The sequence below is a fragment of the Panthera onca genome, chromosome B2 (assembly GCF_046562875.1).
Source record: "Panthera onca isolate mPanOnc1 chromosome B2, mPanOnc1 haplotype 2, whole genome shotgun sequence".
Classification (NCBI taxonomy): Eukaryota; Metazoa; Chordata; class Mammalia; order Carnivora; family Felidae; genus Panthera; species Panthera onca.
Window position 1 is genome coordinate 110,044,482 of NC_138343.1, and position 21,547 is coordinate 110,066,028.

Consider the following 21,547-nt stretch of genomic DNA (forward strand, 5'->3'; position numbering starts at 1 on the left):
GGTTATTTCCAATTACTATTACTGAATCCCAAATTCAGCTGCCCATTGCTTGAAAGGTCAATACTCAAGAGACACATGTTGATTGGAAAAGAATATGAGCTTTATTCAGAAGGCTGGCCACCTGGAGAGAAGGCAGACACTTATCCAAAAGCCAACTCTGAGGTTTCTCCCTAGCCAAGAGGGTTTTAAAAGGGCAAGGGGTGGTTAATCAGTAAGGGGTGCAGTGGCATGTAACATTTCCTGATTCTGTGTAGATTTGATGGTGCCTGTTTACAGCTTTCACTGCCTGAGGGTTGTGCAAGAGGTCTAATTCCTGTTCTGTGATGGGCGTGGGCTTTCTCTTCTTCTAAAAAGGAATGTAAGATTTATAGATTCACAAGGAGGGTTATTAAATCAATCATATCAACTTCAGAACACCATTAAACATCATCATGCTAGTTATGAAGATCAAGGTGGCCTCAATTACCCCACTGTCAATTTTACCATTCCTTATCTATGGGATTAAGGACCAGGGTCCATCGTCTGTAGCTTCTTCATGCTGATATAGGGCGTAGTTGGGACCATGGAATGGAATATGTTAATGTGGGTTTGAAGCATCTCTTTATACACAACTGATGCGACTTGCTTTCATGGTTTTGTTACACACATTGTAATAAGCTTAATTCCTATACATAGTGCTAATAGCGTGAATGTGAGTCCTAATTTTAGAATGACTTTTAATACAGACCTAAGTCCTGACGGTAACCAGGAGAAAACATTTGTAAACCAATTCTGTCCTCTCTGGAACAGGGGTGTGTGGCAATCTAGGGTCTGCTGCAACCAAGTGGCTTGTCTGATTTTATCAATACCGGTTTCTGAGGAAGTATTGATACATGTGCAGCAAGACGACTTAGCAATAACAGAAATTCCCCTTTGCTCAGCTAGGGTATAGTCTAGGGCCATATGGTTATCCAGGACAACTTTAGCAAGGGAATCTAATGACTTTTCCAAGTTAGCCCGAGATTTGGTGGTTTCGTTAGCTAGGATGGTTAGAGTTTGGGACAGTTGCAAAGCACATGTTGATAGGCAGCAGCCCCCCATGATGGCAACAACTTATAAACAAAGAAATATTCATCCCCATCAGGGATATTGCCGGGGAAGTCACGAGTCAGTCTAGTAAATAATTTCAGGGAGCTAGCCTAATGTTTAGTTTCATTAGCAGGGTCAAGGGAGAAGGAGATCCCTAGGGTGGCCAGAAGGAGTAGAAGAATTTGTAATACAGTCTGTGGGCCAGTGGACTCCATCTAAGCTGCAAATAAAGACAAACCCAGCCTGAGCACTTAAGATGAAAAGTGGAGTCCTCCTCAGGTCTTAGTGAGAATTGGCTCACCAACAGGGCAACCCATTCCATCCAATCTTGGCTCACCTGAACCTGACTCTGGATGTCGTCCATAGCCAGGAAGGAAAAAAGACTGCTGTTTACACATAGAGAGCTGGTCCCTGTTGGGAAATGGTTTCATGTGATATCTAATGGGGGGAATACATGCTTATTTTCTGTCCTTTGAAAATAACCTCTTTTAGTACAGTAATTACAGGGCTTATGAGACATGCGGGTGCCTCATGATCATTCTGAGGGAATCTAGCTATTTTCACCCTATACATTTTTAAAGAGTCTTTTTGAAAAATTAAGCTCTGCACCCAACGTGGGGCTTGAACTCATGACCCTGACTGAGGTCAACAGTCGCATGCACCACTGACTGAGCTAGCCAAGCATCCCCTAACCCTATACATTTTTATTTGGGCCTTAGTGATTGGAAGCCAATTGCCTTAGGGGATTTCTGAGGTGTTATGAATGGGATGGACCAAGGAGTCTCCATGGTCCAGCATGGATTGGGCTTTTGGATGACACATCCAACAATCAGTAGCACATGTAGCTGTAACCAAGGTCTGAATTACCTATACTAGTCTTTCCAATCCAGGGAGAGAGAAGACATGGTCAATATGGATCACAGAGTGGACATAGTTGTCATAGATTTCCTTTCCTAAAGGGGTATTTTAAATCCTGAATACGATGGCTTTCTCAGCAGGGGGTTTCAGTGGCTTCTTTGTTGTCAGTAGGTGGGGCCCTCTTCACTCTGGTGTGGTGCATGCATGGTGTTACCCCTGCAAGTTTTAGAGAAGTAGGAGTGGTTAATAAGATTTCATAAGGCTTTACCCATTTCTCAGCCAACTGCTAATTGGTCCTTAATTTTCTAGGTCTTTAATGGTACTCTTTCTCCAGGCCGGACAGGATACAGTGGCTCATCTCATGACCTAAAGAGGACAAGAGAGGATAAACCTGTGCAAAACAATCAGTATTTGACTCAAATGTTGTACATATTGTTTACTACCATTTTCATTTTCTTAGTCTAAAGGTGATGTCCCTAGAGCCAAGGTCTGAAAGGGTCTCCCATATATAATCTCAAAAGGGCTTAATTTTAGCCTGTTTCTGGGGGCAGCCCTACCACAGAGCAGGGCAAAGGTAGAACCTTATCCTAGCTCAGGTTGGTTTCTTGACAGATTTTGGCCATAGTCTTTTTCACTATATGAAGCATATGATGTCCATATATGATCTATAAAGCAGCACTTACCTTCTGCACCACATTGGATACAAAGGCAGATCCATTGTCATTCTCAATTGTGTAGGGTAAACCAAACTTAGGAACAATTTCCTTTAGCAAGAGTCTCACAATGTTGGAAGATTTTTCTGTTTGGGGAGGGAAAGCTTCAACCCATCCCAGAAAGATGTCTACAAACACTAGTAAATATTTAAAATTCCTAGTAGTCCTAGGCATTTGGGTCAAGTGTATTTGCTAGTCCTCAAAAGGAAATTCCCCTTTGTATTGTATCCCTTGGCTTGGTGGGTGCCTCTTGTGTTTTGGATTATTCTTTGCACATATAGGGCAACTCTGGGTGATTGTATGGGCCATTTTCTATAGATGCAGCCCCTTTTTTGCTGTGCTTGACCTGAGACCCCAACCACAGAGACTGTCTTCTGGGCATTCCGTGTCAATTAAATTTTAAAGATACTTTACGCATCCCCTGTATCTACTAGAAAGCCCGTCAGTTGGTTTCTCACTGTCAGTTGCACCTGGGGCTCCTGTGGGGAAATGATCAACGGGATGGTAGGGAGCTCCAGGGCTTCTTCATTCATTCCTCTTGCTCTTTCTTCCTTTTGGAGCTTTCTCTTTATATCAGGGGTGCTCTGTGCAATAAATGTCATGTTTACTATGTAGATATTTTCTGGGGCCTCTGGGTTGATATCTGTATATTTCCAATAGGCTTGACAATTTCTTTCTAAACAGGCTGCTGCATTTTCAGTTATTTCACTTCCTGAATCTTGCTCGAACTATGCTGCTTGGGAACCCCTTTACTTAAATGTGCCAAGATGCACTACTGATAATGCTCAAGTTGTGATAAACCTCCTCAATTTGGGTCCCAAATGGGCTCAACCAATGGGACAGCAATTCCTGGGACTGGGGCCTGGGCTGGGTCCTCATGATAGACGTGCTGGACTTTTTCATCTGCTTTGACCAATACTAGATATCTTTCACTCGTGGTTAACATCATATTCATTATAGCTTTTATATCTGCCCAACTCAGCTGATGGGTTGCAAAAATGCTCAAAAAGAGTTCCACCATCTTTCGAAGGTCATCTCTATAAGAGCAATTGGCGTTTTTTCAATTCATTAAGTCTGAAGTTTGAAAAGGAGTGTATGTCCAATAATACTTGAGAGGCTATCCTTGAGCATTAATGCTCCTTAATAGTATTGTCTTAAAGGATATTGCCCAGGACCCCAGGGAATGGTCACTGTCCAAACTGGGTGCCCTGTCTGAAAGGGAAAGACTTTAAGATCTGTTAAGAATCTTGTTCCAGGATTTCCTTGCCCCCATCTTATAGGATGGTGGGATCGAAGCCCTAAACAGAAGAGAAGAAGGTAGAGGTAAGAAATCTGGCTGAGAGTGCAGTAAGAGCCAGATTTGTCATATATTCTTCATTCTCTCTTTGTTTTTCACTTACATCAAGACACACAGTTGGTCTCTCTCTTTGTCCCTGTGCCATTAAGTTACTGTTTTCCTGGGCAGCATCTTTACGATGTAAAGACATGAAGGCCTGAACATGGGGTATCTCATCATTTTTTCCTGCCCTTTGACAAAAAAACTCTAATTGCAAAATGGTGTAATATTTAGAGACCCTGTCATCTGATTCTAGATGGTACATCAGCCAGGCAGGATTATTATAGAAAATCATCTTTTTTCTTAGTCATGGATTCCTAGCTATCCTCTTTCCATTTATTAAAATCCAACCCAACAGCGTAGTTGGCAAGATAGAGATAGAATCTCCCATATCACAAAAGATGATAAACACAAACACACACACACATACCAAAGACAGATCTGCCCCAAATCCTGAAGGAATTAACTGTTATTCAAGTTAGTCAAGTTCTTAGTTTCTCTCAAATGTTGTGCCTCTGCCAGAAAAGAAGAGCACAAACAATAGAAACAAAAGCACCTGGCACTTCACAAAAAAGAAACTATGTCTGTGTGCACTTCTGACAAACCTACCAGGTCCAGAAACTCCTCACTTGGCTCCATATGTTCTTTTCCTTTCCATTCAAGTTAAAAGCAAAACTGGAAGTTAGTGTTGGTTGGGAGTCACCAGAGAATTTCCCCTAAACAAAAGAAGCGTTGGCATCTGCAGGGACAGGTCTCTCAGGTTCCCTCCCTGAGCCTACCTAGCCCTGAGCTGCTAACCTCCCTCGATCCTCCAAATTATTAGCCTTGGAAATGAACGAGGAAGCTCTGGTGCACTGCCACTGCCTACTGCTTCTTCTTGGGTTTCCCCAGGGGAACTGACCACAGGGGCACTGGTTCCTGGCTGGCTTGCCAACATTTGTTACTGAATCCGTAGTTCTGCGACTTGTCCCTCGAAAGGTCAATACTCAAGAGACAAGTGTTGACTGGAAAAGATTATCAGCTTTATTCAGGAGACTGGCCCCCTGGGGGTTGGCTTTTGGACAAGAGTCTTTTCTCTAGGTGGTCTGCCTCTTGAATAAAGTTCATATTCCTTTCCAGTCAACACTTGTCTCTTGAGTATTGACATTTAGAGCAATGGGTAGCCAAAGTTGGGATTCAAGAGCATGTTCAAATAAATAGCAAATATATATGATAAATATATAATGCCCATGATAATGTCTTGATTTGTCTGTTTATTGATAGTGCTTTGACAAATTCATAAACTATATCCTGTTTAGATTTTTAAAGTTGCTACTTTGAAACCAGTTTTGTTGATAGGAAGGAGGAGTATGAAAGTGAGGAAAATGGCAGAGAGTTCTTTTTTAAAATTTATTTTTAACATTTATTTATTTTTTGAGAGAAGGGACAGAGCATGAGTGGGGGAGGGGCAGAGAAAGAGGGAGTCACTGATTCCGAAGCAGTCTCCAGACTCTGAGCTGTCAACACAGAGTCTGATGTGGGCTTGAACTCACAAACTTTGAGATCATGACCTCAGCTGAAGTCAGATGCTTGACCCACTGAGCCACCCAGGTGCCCTGAGAGTGGTTAATAAAAGCCATGGATTTAGGTGGGTAGAGAGATTTTCTTTTACGTTTATTTATTTTGAGAGAGACAGAGACAGCCCAAGTGGGGGAGGAGCGGAGAGCGAGGGAGAGAGAAAGAATCCCAAGCAGGCTCTGGACTGCAAACGCAGAGCCCAGTGCACAGAGCCCCATGCGGGGCTCTAACTCACGAAACTATGAGATCATTACCTGAGCCAAAACCAAGAATCAGCCGCTTAACTTACTGAGCCACCTAGGCACCCCAAGGTGGGTAGAGAGACATAAGGGCAAAATGTATCTGCTTAAATATACAATACTAGAAAGACCCATTCTTCCCATTTATAATAGTAATACCTTCACATATTATGAGTGGGTTAGCTAAACTTAACAAGCATCCCCCATCTTGTATGAATGCAATAGAAGAATCTGCTTAACGGATTCGGCAGAGCTCCCTGTATTGCCTAGTCCTAGGACATCATCTGATCTTGCATTCAGACTCCTGAGAGAATTCCGTTACTCTAGACTCTTGGCAGGTGAACATAGTATTCACCTTCCTCTTAGTATTGGAGCTATTTTATCTTCCAAAATAACCGAATTTTTGAAAATAACTACATCAGGTTGGTTCTACAATGTAAAGCTGAAAATGAAATTCTCTACTGCTTAGCAATTTAGTCATAGGATTATACCTAAGAATAAACTCTCAAAAACATACAGTAAGAGTATGAAAATATCTATGGAAGCATTTTTTGTAGTAACAGTAAAAACCCTGAAAACCACTTACATATATATCAACAAGAGAATGGATAAATGAAATATTATTTATTCAGAATGTAGAATGTTATACAGAAGTGAAAATTAACATTCATAAATGTCACAGGCATAACAATGAGTGAAAAAACAAGTTGCCAAAGGATACATACAGCATAATACCATTTATACCTAACTTTAAAAGTAAAGAAATAGTATTGCTTAGAGATATATGCAGTAGACCAAAAAGAGGTACGCTGGTAAAATAAACATCAAAATACAGGAGTGTTGGAGGTTAGTGAATGGAAAAGTTGATTTAGGAGAGATAAGTAAGAGGACTTAAATGTACTGGTAAAGTTTTATTTCTTAATGCAGTCAGTGGCTAGCCTGATGTTTGCTCTTTTTCTCTATACCTCTATATTTTTTAACATGCTAAATACTATATGCTGTATACTCACTTTTTCTAAGGGGGGGTTAGAAATCTAGCCTTTAAAACTGATTTATTTTGGCTCTTCTTAGAGAATGATCCATAGTGAAAGTGTGGAGACTTTGGGAAGGTTTGATGTAGTCTCCTAGAGAGGGGGACTGAAGGTGGGCAGAAGTGGTGGCTGTGGAGAAAAGCAGCCCATTTTGTAATCTATTTCAGAAGTAGATGCAGCAGCCTTTGTTGATGACTTGGGTGTAAGAGATGAAGTACAGAGAGAAATAAAGGATGATTCCTAGATTTGTGGCTGAAGAAACTGGTAGTTAGTGGTGTCGTGAGGGAGCTGGGATTTCTAGGAGATGAGAGGGCTGGTCGGGACAGTGTGGGGGATAGAACGACAGACTGAGAATATTGTGTGTTACAGCTAATGCAGGCTACCGAAGAACTCATTTAATTCATTAGACATTTTGCTATTCAATCATCTCTTTAGGATTTTAGGGTTTCTTTTTAAAAATAAATTAGTATCCTAAGAAAGAAGCTAAACCAACTTAGACACTACTAGTATGATTGTTTCTGCAATATTTAAATGAGTTAGGAATAAATATGACTGACTTATAAAAGTGTATCATCTGTCTGCCTCCCTAGTGGTATTGCCCAAACCATTCTAGACAAATGTTGAGGACAGTTATGGAAAGAAAAAATAGTATTAATTCAATTATTGATGAGCCATCTATTCTTCTGATAGAGAATAGATTTCCTCATCCTACAGAATCCCCTTCTTGGAACAATTATATGCATATGCATAATGTAGACAATCATTCCATGAAACATTGAAAGAAATAATGAAAAGATATGGATCATATTTATTTTATAACTTTAGTTTTTCAAGACATAACTAAAGTTCCTGTTCTGCAAAATTATCCTCATTAAATTTTATCACGACTTAGCATCCTTACCTTTTAATAAGATGAATCTCTTTCTACAATATTTATTTGTTCTTTGATTTTAAAAATTAAATCAGTATAAAAGTTCCTTCTCTTTTGTTGTAAAAATTCAGCTCTTTGCATTCTACTATGCATAATACATTCCTTTTTGAAAATTCTGTATCCTCAAACTGGTGATTTAGAAAGATGCCTATGAACGTATTCTAATTAAAGTAAACTATCAGTTTCTAAACACGAATGCAATTACCCATTTTCTTCACCTTTGCTCACATTGTTCCTTTTCCCGGTCTACTCCCCCCTCTATTTGTTTCTCTTTCCAATATTATTTTTTTTTCTAAAAGAGCCAACATAAAAATTGCTTTTGTTGTCAAAACATATCTAACCTCTTCAGGTAGAATGAATTTTTCCCCCTTGGGGCAACCATTGCACCTTATTTAAAAACAATACTATTATCATGCCTCCTTTTCTTTTCTCTCTTTCATTAGTTCTGAGAGGATAAGGGCTCTGCTTTACTCAACTTTATGTCCCCATTGCCTAACACCGTACTTGACAAATAGGCAAATAAGTTTCCTAGTAAAGAGTGTGGAACAAATGAAATTGTATCTACCTTTGGAGATGTTTTTCTCAATTTCTTACTAGTGCTTGAATTCCTCGATGAAGAGATGAAACTTACCACTGAGGAGCCGAGATTCAAGGTTTAAGATGAAAATGTTTGGCTTAGGCAATATATTGACTAAAACTTATTTATGCTAAAGGGTAATGAGTTGATTAGTCAGTCATCCTACATACCCGAGAGCATCCTCATTCTTCTTGAGGCAGAGAGGATGGGTTCTGGCATTGGCAAGTTGAGGAAAGGGAACTGAGAAGAGAGGTGAGGATTTTGATACATAAGAAAAGAAGGATGGCATGTCCTCTCACGTTATGGTACTGAGGCGGTGTAGTGAGTAGGGGGTCAGGAGGAGGTGCTACGATAAGGTGATGAGGTTAGGGCTTCTAGTTAGAGGTATTTGAGATCTGATCCCAGCTCCTCCTCTCTTCAAGTGTGATCAAAGTACTTAACCCCTCTGTAACTCGACTGAATCCCTCTATTAAAGGAGAATTATATAACATAACATGGTTTGTAAAACTATTGTAGGAATTGAATGAAAATGTAAAGTGCACAGCTCAGTTTCTGGACATAGGAAGCATTATATTATGTAAAAATTATAAGTATCAGCACTATTTTTAACACTATCAGGTGTTCAAAGGAAACAGTGAATTTGACAGGGATGCGGAGGAGTAATACAGAGAATGGAGAATGAAGTTAAGGGAAAATAGAACCTCACACTTTTCAAAGTTGCTCTGGGGAACATTCAGTTTATATGCAAATAAAACCATGGCCATTGTGTTTTGCATGGCACAGTTCTCTCCACAAATATGTATGGGTTTCCTTTAATGTTTTAGGCACTATGTAGGTGCCAGAGATACGGCAGCGAATAGAACAAAGATTTCTGCCTTTGTGGAGCTTATGCTAGCATGCGTGTTAGTGTGACATACGTGTGTGTACAACTTACTGAGAACATTGATTACCTTTGAACTATATCATGCATAATTAAAACTGATTTAGGGGTGGCTGAGTGGCTCAGTCGGTTAAGCATCTGACTTTGGCTTAGGTCATGATCTCGCGGTTCATAGGTTTGAGCCCCATGTCAGGCTTTGTGCTGACAGCTCTGAGCCTAGAGCCTGCTTCAGATTCTGTGTCTCCCCCTTTCTCTGCTCCTCCCCTGTTTGCACTCTGTCTGTCTCTCTCAAAATTAAACAGTAAGAAAAATTAAAAACTGATTTAACAAAAATATTTTTAACAATGGACTTCATTCTCAGGGAACTAATTAGTGTGGGGCTGTGACTATCAGGTAACAAAGCGCAAGTGTCAAACATTGACAATTACGCTACAAAGATGTCCACTGAAGTCTTCAATGTTTGAGAAGAATAACAAAAAGTTACTAAAATGATTACTTTGCCTAAAACAGTGTAATTACCAAAACACGGAAATGGTTACCACAGTACAGAATTTTCTGATTAGTCCGTCAGGTAAATTTTATTATTTTGACAATCAGTACTGAGGTGTCTGTCAGATAGTTACACAGTCCCTTTTTATGTATGTGTCTGAAAAGCATTTATTCTCAGATCACTCAGATAGCAATGGAATTATGTTTGGAACAATGAAAAGACATACACAGAGTATTCTTCTCCGGCATTCATTTGTCAGTGTCCTTTCCTGTTAAGCCTGCAGATTGCTGCCAAGTGGTATCAGAACACCATCACAGCAGCCAAGGTAGTGTCTATCCACCTGAACATTCATTAATCATCTTTCCCCTTAAAATCAAGCTGGAATCTTTAGCTACAATATGTGTGGTTTCTTATAATCCTGTATTTGTTTGGGAAGGATTGGTAGCACTGACTTTAGGATATATGGATCTTAAAATCCTTTGAAGAGAAAAAAAAAGTCACTTAAAAACTTTAAAATACCATCCACTAATTGATATATTTTAATGGATATGTTTGCTACACCACAGAGAGCCAACATCTTTCATTCATATCTAAAGTATAGATATACTTTAGAAACAAAAGAGGATCTTTTCAATAAGAGTACTTTAAAGATGCTATTCATTTTCTTTGGTTGAGAATGATAGGCCACAGAATATTAAATTGGGAGCTCATTTGTAATGTGTTTATTTAAGTATTCATATGTTCAACACATTTTATGGAAAAGGGAGGAGTGGATTTATACATTTATTTATTTTTTTAAATTTTATTTTTTTATTTTTTAAAATTTATATCCAAATTAGTTAGCATAAAGTGCAACAATGATTTCAGTAGACTCCTTAGTGCCCCTTACCCATTTAGCCGGTCCCCCCCTCCCACACCCCCTCCAGTAACCCTCAGTTTGTTCTCCATATTTATGAGTCTCTTCTGTTTTGGCCCCCTCCCTGTTTTTATATTATTTTTGTTTCCCTTCCCTTATGTTCATCTGTTTTATCTCTTAAAGTCCTCATATGAGTGAAGTCATATGATTTTTGTCTTTCTCTAATTTCACTTAGCATAATACCCTCCAGTTCCATCCACGTAGTTGCAAATGGCAAGATTTCATTCTTTTTGATTGCTGAGTAATACTCCATTGTATATATATATACCACATCTTCTCTATCCACTCATCCATTGGTGGACATTTGGGCTCTTTCCATACTTGGGCTATTGTTGATAGTACTGCTATAAACATGGGGGTGCATGTGTCCCTTAGAAACAGCAAACCTGTATCCCATGGATAAATGCCTAGTAGTGCAATTGCTAGGTCGTAGGATAGTTCTATTTTTAGTTTTTTGAGGAACCTCCATACTGTTTTCCAGAGTGGTTGCACCAGCTTGCATTCCTACCAACAATGCAAAAGAGATCCTCTTTCTCTGCATCCTTGCCAACATCTGTTGTTGCCTGAGTTGTTAATGTTAGGCATTCTGACAGGTGTGAGGTGATATCTCATCGTGGTTTTGATTTGTATTTCCCTGATGATGAGTGATGTGGAGCATTTTTTCACGTGTCGGTTGGCCATCTGGATGTCTTCCTTGGAGAAGTGTCTATTCATGTCGTTTGCCCATTTCTTCACTGGGTTATTTATTTTTTGGGTGTTGAGTTTGATCAGTTCTTTATAGATTTTGGATAATAACCCTTTATCTGATATGTCATTTGCAAATATCTTCTCCCATTCTGTCAGTTGCCTTTTAGTTTTGCTGATTGTTTCCTTTGCTGTGCAGAAGCTTTTTGTTTTGATGAGGTCCCAGTAGTTCATTTTTGCTATACATTTTTTCATCAGACATTTTTTAATGCCTATTGTGTGGGCCTATGCTAGGAATGGGGGTGAAAAAGGTAATTGATTCATGAAACAAAAAGAAGACACACACATAAATGAATAATTAAAAATTATTACACTTGCCATGAAAAGGAAATGGTAATTATGTGAAGTGATGGAGGTGTTAGCTAACGCTAAGGTGGTAATCCTATCACAATGTATAAATGTATCAAATTAACATGTTGTACACATTAAACTTACACTATGTTGCATGTCAATTACATCTCGATAAAGTTGGGGGGAAAAGGCTATTGGGCTAAGAGGATCTAAATCCAGAAATTATATCCACCCTTAGAATTCATATGATGCAATCTGAGAATGGATGGAATTAAATGCCAATCTTTAGAGACATGTTTCTGAACCATGATATTTTTGTGTCTATCAGCACTACAATTGACTTTTAAGCATATATTTAAAAAAATTTTTAATGTCTATTTATTTTTGAGAGAGAGAGAGAGAGAGAGACAGACAGAGAGCGAGTGAGAGAGGGGCAGAGACAGAGAGGTAAACACAGAATCCAAAGCAGGCTCCAGGCTCTGAGCTGTCAGCACAGAGCCCGACGTGGGGCTAAGATCATGACTTAGCAGATGCTTAACTGACTGAGCCACCCAGGCGCCCTGAGTTTTAAGTATATTTGAACGAAGAGTGTAACAGAAACATTTTTAATGAAGGCTTTAAGAAGATTTACATTCAACCTAATACAACTTTCTCCATGCTCCAAAAAATTGTTGTAGCAGGTAAATCTTATTGATTGCTATTTCATTTTGCCTGATTTTTCATAATCAGGAATTGTCATTTTTGCATTCAACTGAGGATTTTAACAAGGGTTTTAAATTTTTTTGTTCTTTTGATGAACTGTTTTATAAATATAGTCCCTCTGTGAGTCCTAAGATTTAGTGTGTTTTGTGGTTTTGTTTTGTTTTGTTTTGTTTTGCTCTGTTAGTTTTATATAATATCCATGTGGACTTTTTCTGCCGTTCAGTTTCAAGTGAGGTAAAGCTGGTTCTGGATTTTTTTTTATTAAAATTTTTTTTTACCATTTTATTTATTTATTCATTGATTTATTTTTAATTTTTTAAAATAATTTGTCAAATTGGCTTTCATACAACACCCAGTCCTCATCCCAACAAGTGCCCTCCTCAATGCCCATCACCGATTTTCCCCTCTCCTCCACCCCTCCATCCATCCTCAGTTTGTTCCCTGTATTTAAGAGTCTCATGCTCTGCCTCCCTCCCTCTCTGTTTGTAACTATTTTTTCCCCTTCCCTTCCCCCATGATCTTCTGTTAAGTTTCTCAAGATCCACATATGAGTGAAAACATATGATATCTGTCCTTTTCTGATTGACTTATTTCACTCAGCATAATACCTTCCAGTTCCATTCACATTGCTGCAAATGGCATGATTTCATTGTTTCTCATTGCCAAGTAGTACTGCGTTGTATACATAAACCACAACTTCTTTATCCATTCATCAGTTGATGGACATTTAGACTCTTTCCATAATTTGGCTATTATTGAAAGCACTGCTATAAACATTGGGGTACAAGTGTCCCTATGCATCTGCACTCCTGTATCCCTTGGGTAAATTCCTAGTAGTGCTATTCCTGGGTCATAGAGTAGTTCTATTTTTAATTTTTTGAGGAACCTCCACACTGTTTTTCAGAGCAGCTGCACCAGTTTTCATTCCCACCAACAGTGCAAGAGGGTTCCCATTTCTCCACATCCTTACGAACATCTGTTGTTGCCTCAGTTGTTAATTTTAGCCACTCTGACCAGTGTGAGGCAGTATCTCAGTGCAGCTTTGATTTGTATTTCCCTGATGATGAGTGAAATTGAGCATCTTTTCTTGTGTCTGTTGGCCATCTGGATGTCTTCTAGTTGGGATAGAAGGAACATACTTGAACATCATAAAAGCCATATATGAAAAGCCCACAGCTAATATCATCCTCAACGAGGAAAAACTGAGAGCTTTCCCCTTGAGATCAGGAACACGACAGGGATGTCCACTCTCACCACTGTTGTTTAACATAGTGTTAGAAGTCCTAGCATCAGCAATCAGACAACAAAATGAAATAAAAGGCATCAAAATTGGCAAAGATGAAGTCAAACTTTCACTTTTTACAGACGACATGGTTCTGGATTTTATTGAGCGAGAAGAAAGTTTTCTCATCTATAAAACAGAGACGTTAATAGTACTTCATATAGAACATTGTTTTGAGTCAATTTTTGTAAAGCATGTAAAATAATGTCTGACGCATAATAAGTGCTACAAAAATGTAGATAAATAAAATTGAATATACGTTACCCCTGATTTCATTCATTGTACCCTTGAGTGTTATGAACTAACCTAAGTCGATTACTCTTGGCTTCTTTTTGGTAGATACTGGCTACCATCCTGAAATTGTTGGGTGTCAGGTTAAAAATGAAAGCAAGTTTGAGCTAAATTATACCACACAGAGAGATACTTATAAACTAAATATTTATTAGTAAGATAACATATAAATAATAAAAATAAGGCAAAACAAATGTTTTACACTACTCTTTTTATAATTTCTAGAAGATATAGTTCACTCTCCATTGAGGTTCTTTGAGGTGTTGGAGCCAAGTGCCAAAATTCTATACACAAAACATTTCAGTCTTGTGACATCCTCAGACACTCAGAATCAGGGCTGTGAGGCACTAGCATTTGCTGCAAAATTTGAGGAGGTGCCAAAAAACTTAGTAATCAGAGAAATAATATTTTAAGTCAATATTTTAAAAGGTAAAAATGAATGTGAAATAATTCATTATGAAGAAAATGTCAAAATTTAAAATACAGACTGTTGTTTGTTTTATGTGTCTGCATTACTGTGGAACAAAACAAGTCATTTCCAAGGACCTTCCATAACAATTTATAAAGGTTGACAATGGCATCCAATCCCATTAGGCCAATGCAAGATTTTATATATGGTCATGTTTTTGATTATAAAGATTCTAGTAACTTTTTCCATTTGGTTCAAAATATGAGAGGGACATTTTGGTAAGTGTATAAAACGGCAGTGATCTCAGGTTCCAATATGGCTGGGCAGGACACCATTCAAAGCCCTCAAGAGTTCATTCTTGGGGGCAGAGAGGGTAGAATTTTAGTCTAAAGCATCATCCCTAAAGGTAAGGCCTGCTTTTCTGGGCTCTTCTACCTTGCTTATGCATGTTACAAAGAATGGGTGTCTTTTTAAAAACTACATGCATGTATGTCTATGTCTATGCCTATCTATCTTATCTATCTATTATCTACCTATCTATGTATCTATCATCATCATCATCACCTCTCTATCCATCCATCTAGCCATGCCACGTTAGCTAATTGACATACTTTGAATATCTTTAATTTAACCTTTGAGAGTTCATTTCCAACATTCATCATGCCAGTTCACAGGCCATTGTTTCCACCAATAAAAACCCAGTTCTGCAATTCTATGAAAATTAGCAGAGTAACAGCTTCCTAATTAAGACTCACACCACTTCCAGGCCTTGTATTCTTGATGGAAAGTTGGTCACTTAAGCACATGAACTTTTCAATTACAGCAATGGACTGCCCCTGGAGCCTAAGTTTAAGCTAAGTTACACATATATAACACAGTATGTCTGATGGGGTATTTAACAGGAGTCACAGTGCAACATTGAGTTTTAGTCAATATATTATTTAATCTGAAGTTGGATAGCATATTACTGCTTACCTCCTAAGTTAATTTAAATATATGCCAGGCATATAGAGAATAGAGTTCTGTTTGACTTAAACTGATATCTTATTTTTTGTCTATTATTTAGCTGTCTGAGATGCTAAAGCACCATTATTATGGGACGACTAGTAATTTTTCAGTAATGTTGGTCATCCTACTTCCATACACGTATGTATAATTTTTTTTATGAGGACTACAACTCCCAGGGTTCTACAATATTTCTCTGCCCTATTTCTTGCCTACTTATTTTCTGAAGGTCTTAGGCTAATTTTTCATAGAAAAAGATAGTTTGAGGATGAGGGAAACCAATATGCAGGTTTCTGCACTCTGGCTGGAGAGAGGTATATGCTTTGATTTCTGGTTGGTAAATACCTGTGCTTCTGATTCAGTGGCAGACAATGGAGTAAGGACAAAAGTTTCTTTTCTTGTCTCCAGCCAGCAGATTTGCATTGCTTAATGGTATATTGCACAGAGATCAGTAACTGTTCTTCTCATGTCGTTATCAATGCAAATGTTTTCCAGATTCTAGCAATAGGATGACTCCTAGTCCTGCTTAATTAATTTATTCTTTCATCAAATATGTATGGAATCCCTCCTTCATGCCAGGTGCGGTTTTAAGCACTAGGGATATAGGAGAAAATATCCCTACCATTATGGAGCTTAAATTATTGTTGTTGTGCCTTTTGATTTTATTCTGTATAAGAATTTATGGAGCAGCAGTATGATAAACCGCTAGACAGATGTCATTTCCCACAGAAGTCCAACCTAACATACTTCAGGCATATCTAGTAAGCTTAAATTTTAGGGTCATATATAGAATAGTTTCATCTAGTTTAATATCCATAAATTACCCATTAGTGAAATTAAAAATTTTAAATAAAACTGTATGCCATTTGCACATATTTCCTCCCTGGACCTTCAAAATAATGATTCACCTAGTACTTTAATATTTCAAAAGCATTTCTACATTGTTTATAGGCAGAGTTGACTCAGAAAGATTGAATAACCTACCCAAGGGATAGACCTAATTAAGTAAAGAAACTGAAACTCAAACCCAAGCCTTCTGACTTCCAAGTTCAGTACTATTTCCATTATATTAGTCAAGTTTGTAGTTTCCAGGACTTTCCACATTTATGCATGATTCATCAAGTTCACAGGACAACAGAAAACAAACTCTTCTACTAAAATAATTTTAGTTGTATGTTTCACAACTGAGTCAGACAGTGGATTTTTTTTTCCAAAATTGCCCATCGGTATTTCAAAATGTGCTTATTCAGTAAGCCTCTTGCCTCTGTAATGTTAGATTCTGCCTGTTCTGGGAACTCAGAATCAGCACTGACTGTTCAGATGCTACATGACTCTCTATAAAGAAACACTCGATGCTTATTGATGAGTTGAAAACACAACCAACACGAACACTGCATGATGTTGTCTTGACCTGTTTCTATTAAATTAAACCCTCTATTTTATATCTTGGCTTCCTTTTTCTCCTGACTGAAACATAATTTATAAATCGTGCAAGAGTTTACCCTTTTTCCATTGCTTCAGAGTAGGTAAAATGTAACCTTTCAAATATGAGATTTTTTTCAATTTGAAAAAAATTTTTCAAATTTTTACATATTAAATGCATCGTTACTTTTAATACATTGCTAGAAAACTTTCTTTTATCTTTTTTTAATAACTCATTATATATTTAATGGGGCTCAGTCAATTACCCATTTAACATAGTCTATTGAGCATCCATTTTATGCAAGCTAAAAAATTGATTTCTATATACCTGATTATTCCAGTTTATGGAATGATTTTCAAGTTTCTGCCCTGCTTCTGGGCCCCCCAGAGCATCTGGTATTAAAAAAAGATTTATCATTTGGACATCCATCCACCAATACCTTTGTTCATAGGGGGAAAGTCCTACAACTACATGAAAAAAATTGGAATTGTATTGGAAAACATATATGTCTATAGATATAGATATAGATCAATATATATTATGCCACGGGACTTTCTTAGGAAGCAATAAATAATATAACTGCCACACACACATGCACTTATGCACACATTAAGGTACCTTCGTGAGAGAAAAGGCTTTCCACTCAAAGGTAATGTGAGCAGGAAAGAAATATTTCTATTTGTTTTAGGAAGTCGGTTGAGTTGCATGTTTGATTAAATTGCACAGGCATCTCTTTGTACATCTAAAGACATAAAGAAATGACAAAATCCAAATCTCTTTTTTTGTTTAGTTTCTACTAATACAGTTTTTTTCAAAAGGTGATAAAATTGTTTTTTAGCCATCACATAATAATTATTTCCAGCAAACATCATTGATGGATGCTAAAATGCTAAAACTATCAGGTGAAAGTTTGAATGTATATCACATTATCTCAAAGTGTCTCCTGACAGATTACAGGTTAATTATAAAAATTAAAAAAGTAACATTCTAGTATAGAAACCTGGCAGATGTCACCTTAACTAAGTCTTCACAGCTAAAGTCACGAATAAACAGCTGAGTCTCCTGTTGCGATGCGCTAATGACACAATACTCCCAACTGAGACACAAAGATGCATGTACACACAAGGAAACATCAGATGAATCCACACTGGACAGACATTCTATGAAACAGCTGGTCTGTAGTTTTCAAAAAACATGAAAGAAAACAAAAGACTAAGGTATTATTTTAGATGAAAAGAGACTAAAGAGATCTGATAAGTAAATGCAACGTAAAGTCTTGGATTGGGACCAAAAATTCCAAAAAGAATATTTTTGGGATCATTGGTGAATACTGAAAATAAGATGCATTTTGTATAATATTGCATTAATGTAAAGCCTCCAGAATATGATAATTTATGTGTAGTTATGTAAGAAAATGTCCTTGTTCTTGGAACGCACATTGAAGTATTTTAAAGGGCATGATGTTTGCACTAAATGTCAAATAAGTCAGGGAAAAAAATACTAGCACACACTAAAGTATGTATGCATAGAATAAAATGTTAAAAAGTAAAATAAAATATGAAAACGTTAATCCAAGAAAGACTTCCAAGCTGAAAACCAAAGCAAAACAAAAGTGAAACTTACTGAAATTATAGAATGCTTTAACCAGGTGATAAAGATTAGGGACAAAATTGTGAGGTTTGTTTTACTTACATTCTTACTCTCTAAAATGTTCATTTTTTTTCACTGTCATAAACTATTCAGCTTTAGGTAGCTTATGAAATTTTGCATAGAATGCAACCTAATTGTGTTGTTTTGAACTTCTTTCTCTCTTGCTATACTCACCATTCAGGCCCATGGCTTTGTTGATACAAAACAAGGAACCATTGGATTTCACACAGCAGCATTCCCAGTGCCTTTATGTCATCTCCATTCACACACTGCATGTTTAGCATTGCTTGTAATGAGGCTGCCTGAACCATGGTAACCCCTGTAACTCAGTAAGCGATAGAAAGTAGATGGATCATTCTTTCCAGGGGCATGTTGTGAGGTAATCGGCTTTCATTATAGGCTTTCTTCTCTGGGAGTTGATGGGGATTAGACGCTGTAAGCACAGGGTGGAATCTATCTGTTTTCCCAAAAGGCCAAGTTCAAGATCTGTAGAAACCATGCTTCTTACTTTCCCACAGCCATTTTTAGCTTCTTTCTGAGCCTTTAAAATGGATCACCTTCCTGGTGTGTCTTCTTTCCATTTTCAACATCTCTTTAAGGCATTTTCATCCCCCTATTTAAATGATCCTGAGGGGTGCCTGGGTGGCTCAGTCAGTTAAGGGTTAAGTGTCTGACCTTGGCACAGGTCATGATCTTGAGGTTCATGAGTTCCAGGCCCCTGTTGGGCTCTGTGCTGACAGCTTGGAGCCTGGAGCTTCTTCAGATTCTGTCTCTCCCTTGCTCTCTGCCTGTCCTCCACTTGTGCTCTTTCTCTCAAATATAAAATAAACATTAAAAAATTTTTTTAAAAAATGATCCTGAAAAAATTATTCTCTCATATATTAATTCAGCAATGAGTAGCCAGAAGCTATAAGCCCTTGAGCTACAGTTTCCTGGGGAAAGGGACTGCTTCTCTCATGCTTTCCTTTGAAGCTTAGAGAAGGAAAATATAAGACTTTCTTCTGTGTATGGGGCTGTGATTACCTAATGCCTTATGCAAAATCAATCAAATACACTAATTTATATTTTCAAACCTGTAAGTTTTTAGTGATAAAAACTGGCAGGTTATAGTGAAAGAACTTATCCAGCCCTATGGTAAAGAGTATTTTCATAATATTGGTGACCTGGGATCTTCCTTATTTCTTGATACTTCCTGCTGCTATTAAGTCATTATCACTGACAGAACAACAGGGATTTAGCAATGGGGGATTTTTGTTGTACCTGTTTTCCAGTGCAGAGTTTTAAGACAGACTTAATCAGCCTTACTGTGTCTTTTTTTACTATCAAAGTAGCTGCAAACATATTTCCCTTCATTATATTTCTCTTTGAAGCATCTTGAATTTATACTTAAATAGTGGTTTGCACTATTATATTTGCAGGAGGAAAGGTTTGAAAATCTGGCTTTTGTTGCAAATGAAGAAGCTTTAGCTATGGGGCTAATTATGAACAGATCTCTTTGTATTTCTAATAAGAAGTTGGGGCTTTGCCCAAAAGCCCAAGAAATGGTTCTACTTTTTTTTTTTTTTTTTGTATGTTTAGCATTACATTTCGTTTGTCTGAATATAGATGGAAGGACTTGAAATTCCCAGTACCTATTCTATGTCTAGAATTATGTGATCATAGCAACATTAGAGCTTGAAGAGAGTACAGTTAATACCAGATAATGCTGACAAGCATTTTCCAGGGTCACTCTTTCTAAAATTTATCTACTTAAGGAAGCACCTATGATGATAGCAGCAAGCCAGCACTTTTCCATTGCCTTGTTTAGAACCTCTTTCCTCCCATTTTACAAAGAAAGGTATTGTTCTCATCTATCCAGGATCTTTCTATGGTTCATGACACCACTGTGTCAAAAATTTCCAGATCCAAAATAAAAGATCACTTAGAAATATTACAATGTTTAAAAAGTGAATACCTTTAACGACTGGATAAAAAATCCTTTTGTAAGTCAGGTGGTTGCTTTCTATATACTGATAGATTATTAAAAATAACACAGATTACTAAAGTAAACAGAGCTCTAAGCAGCTGCTTTGAATCCCTCTGGAACCAGCCTTTCTCCTCAGTTCCTTAGTGTGGGTTCTGCCCCAAGCAAAGAGATTTCCCAGAAAGTCAGCCGCTGTGGTGTGTCTGACTCTGGGTAGCCAAATACGGCATAGATTCCTAATGGCATGGCCTTCCTCCTTAATTGGGTTCCCAGGTAGCAATAACTTTCTGATTCAGGACTGAAAAATTTGCTTCCTTGCTTTCTCTTGAGGTGTTTGGAGGAGGGGAAAGCAGCTGAGAGTTTAGGGATTGGAACCAGACTTTATAGCATGACATTTTGAGGAGACAGATGAAAGCTGAGTGACTGTGGAAAATCGGAAAGGGAGATAACAGGCAGCGGCCTGAGACAGCACACAGGGTATGAAGCCAGATCACAAAGCTAAGAGCAGCCCACTTATCATGGAACCGGGGGACATAACCTCTTGCCACAGTCTCTTGAGGGAGTTTGGTAGTTAATGCTCTTTATTTAATTTATTTATTTTTCAATATATGAAATTTATTGTCAAACTGGTTTCCATTCAACACCCAGTGCTCATCCCAACAGGTGCCCTCCTCAATACCCATCACCCTCCCCCCCCTCCCTCCCACCCCTCATCAACCCTCAGTTTGTTCTCAGTTTTTAAGAGTAGTTAATGCTCTTTAAAACATGGGTAATTGTTGACACAGCAGTTAAAACAAATAACACAACCAATAATATAACCATTTACTTAATATTAGAGATCTAGCTTGTTTCCAATGTTTTGTCATAACAAATAATGCAATAGGGGATATTCTTCTACGTCAATCTTCAAGTAGATTTTTTATTATTTTCCTAGCATCAGTTTCTAGAAATGGAATTACTGGATCAAATGATATGAAAAATTTTGTTGATATCAATTTCTCTCCATATAAGATTTTATATTCTAATTTATACCCTCACTAGTAAAGCAGAGTGTACACTTTATGAAAGAATGATTATTATCATTTCAAAAGACTTTCAACTATGTGATGACACTGTTATTTTTTTTTTTAATGTTCATTTGAGAAAGAGAGAGAGACAGGGAGGGAGAAAGAGCATATGCCCATGAGCTGA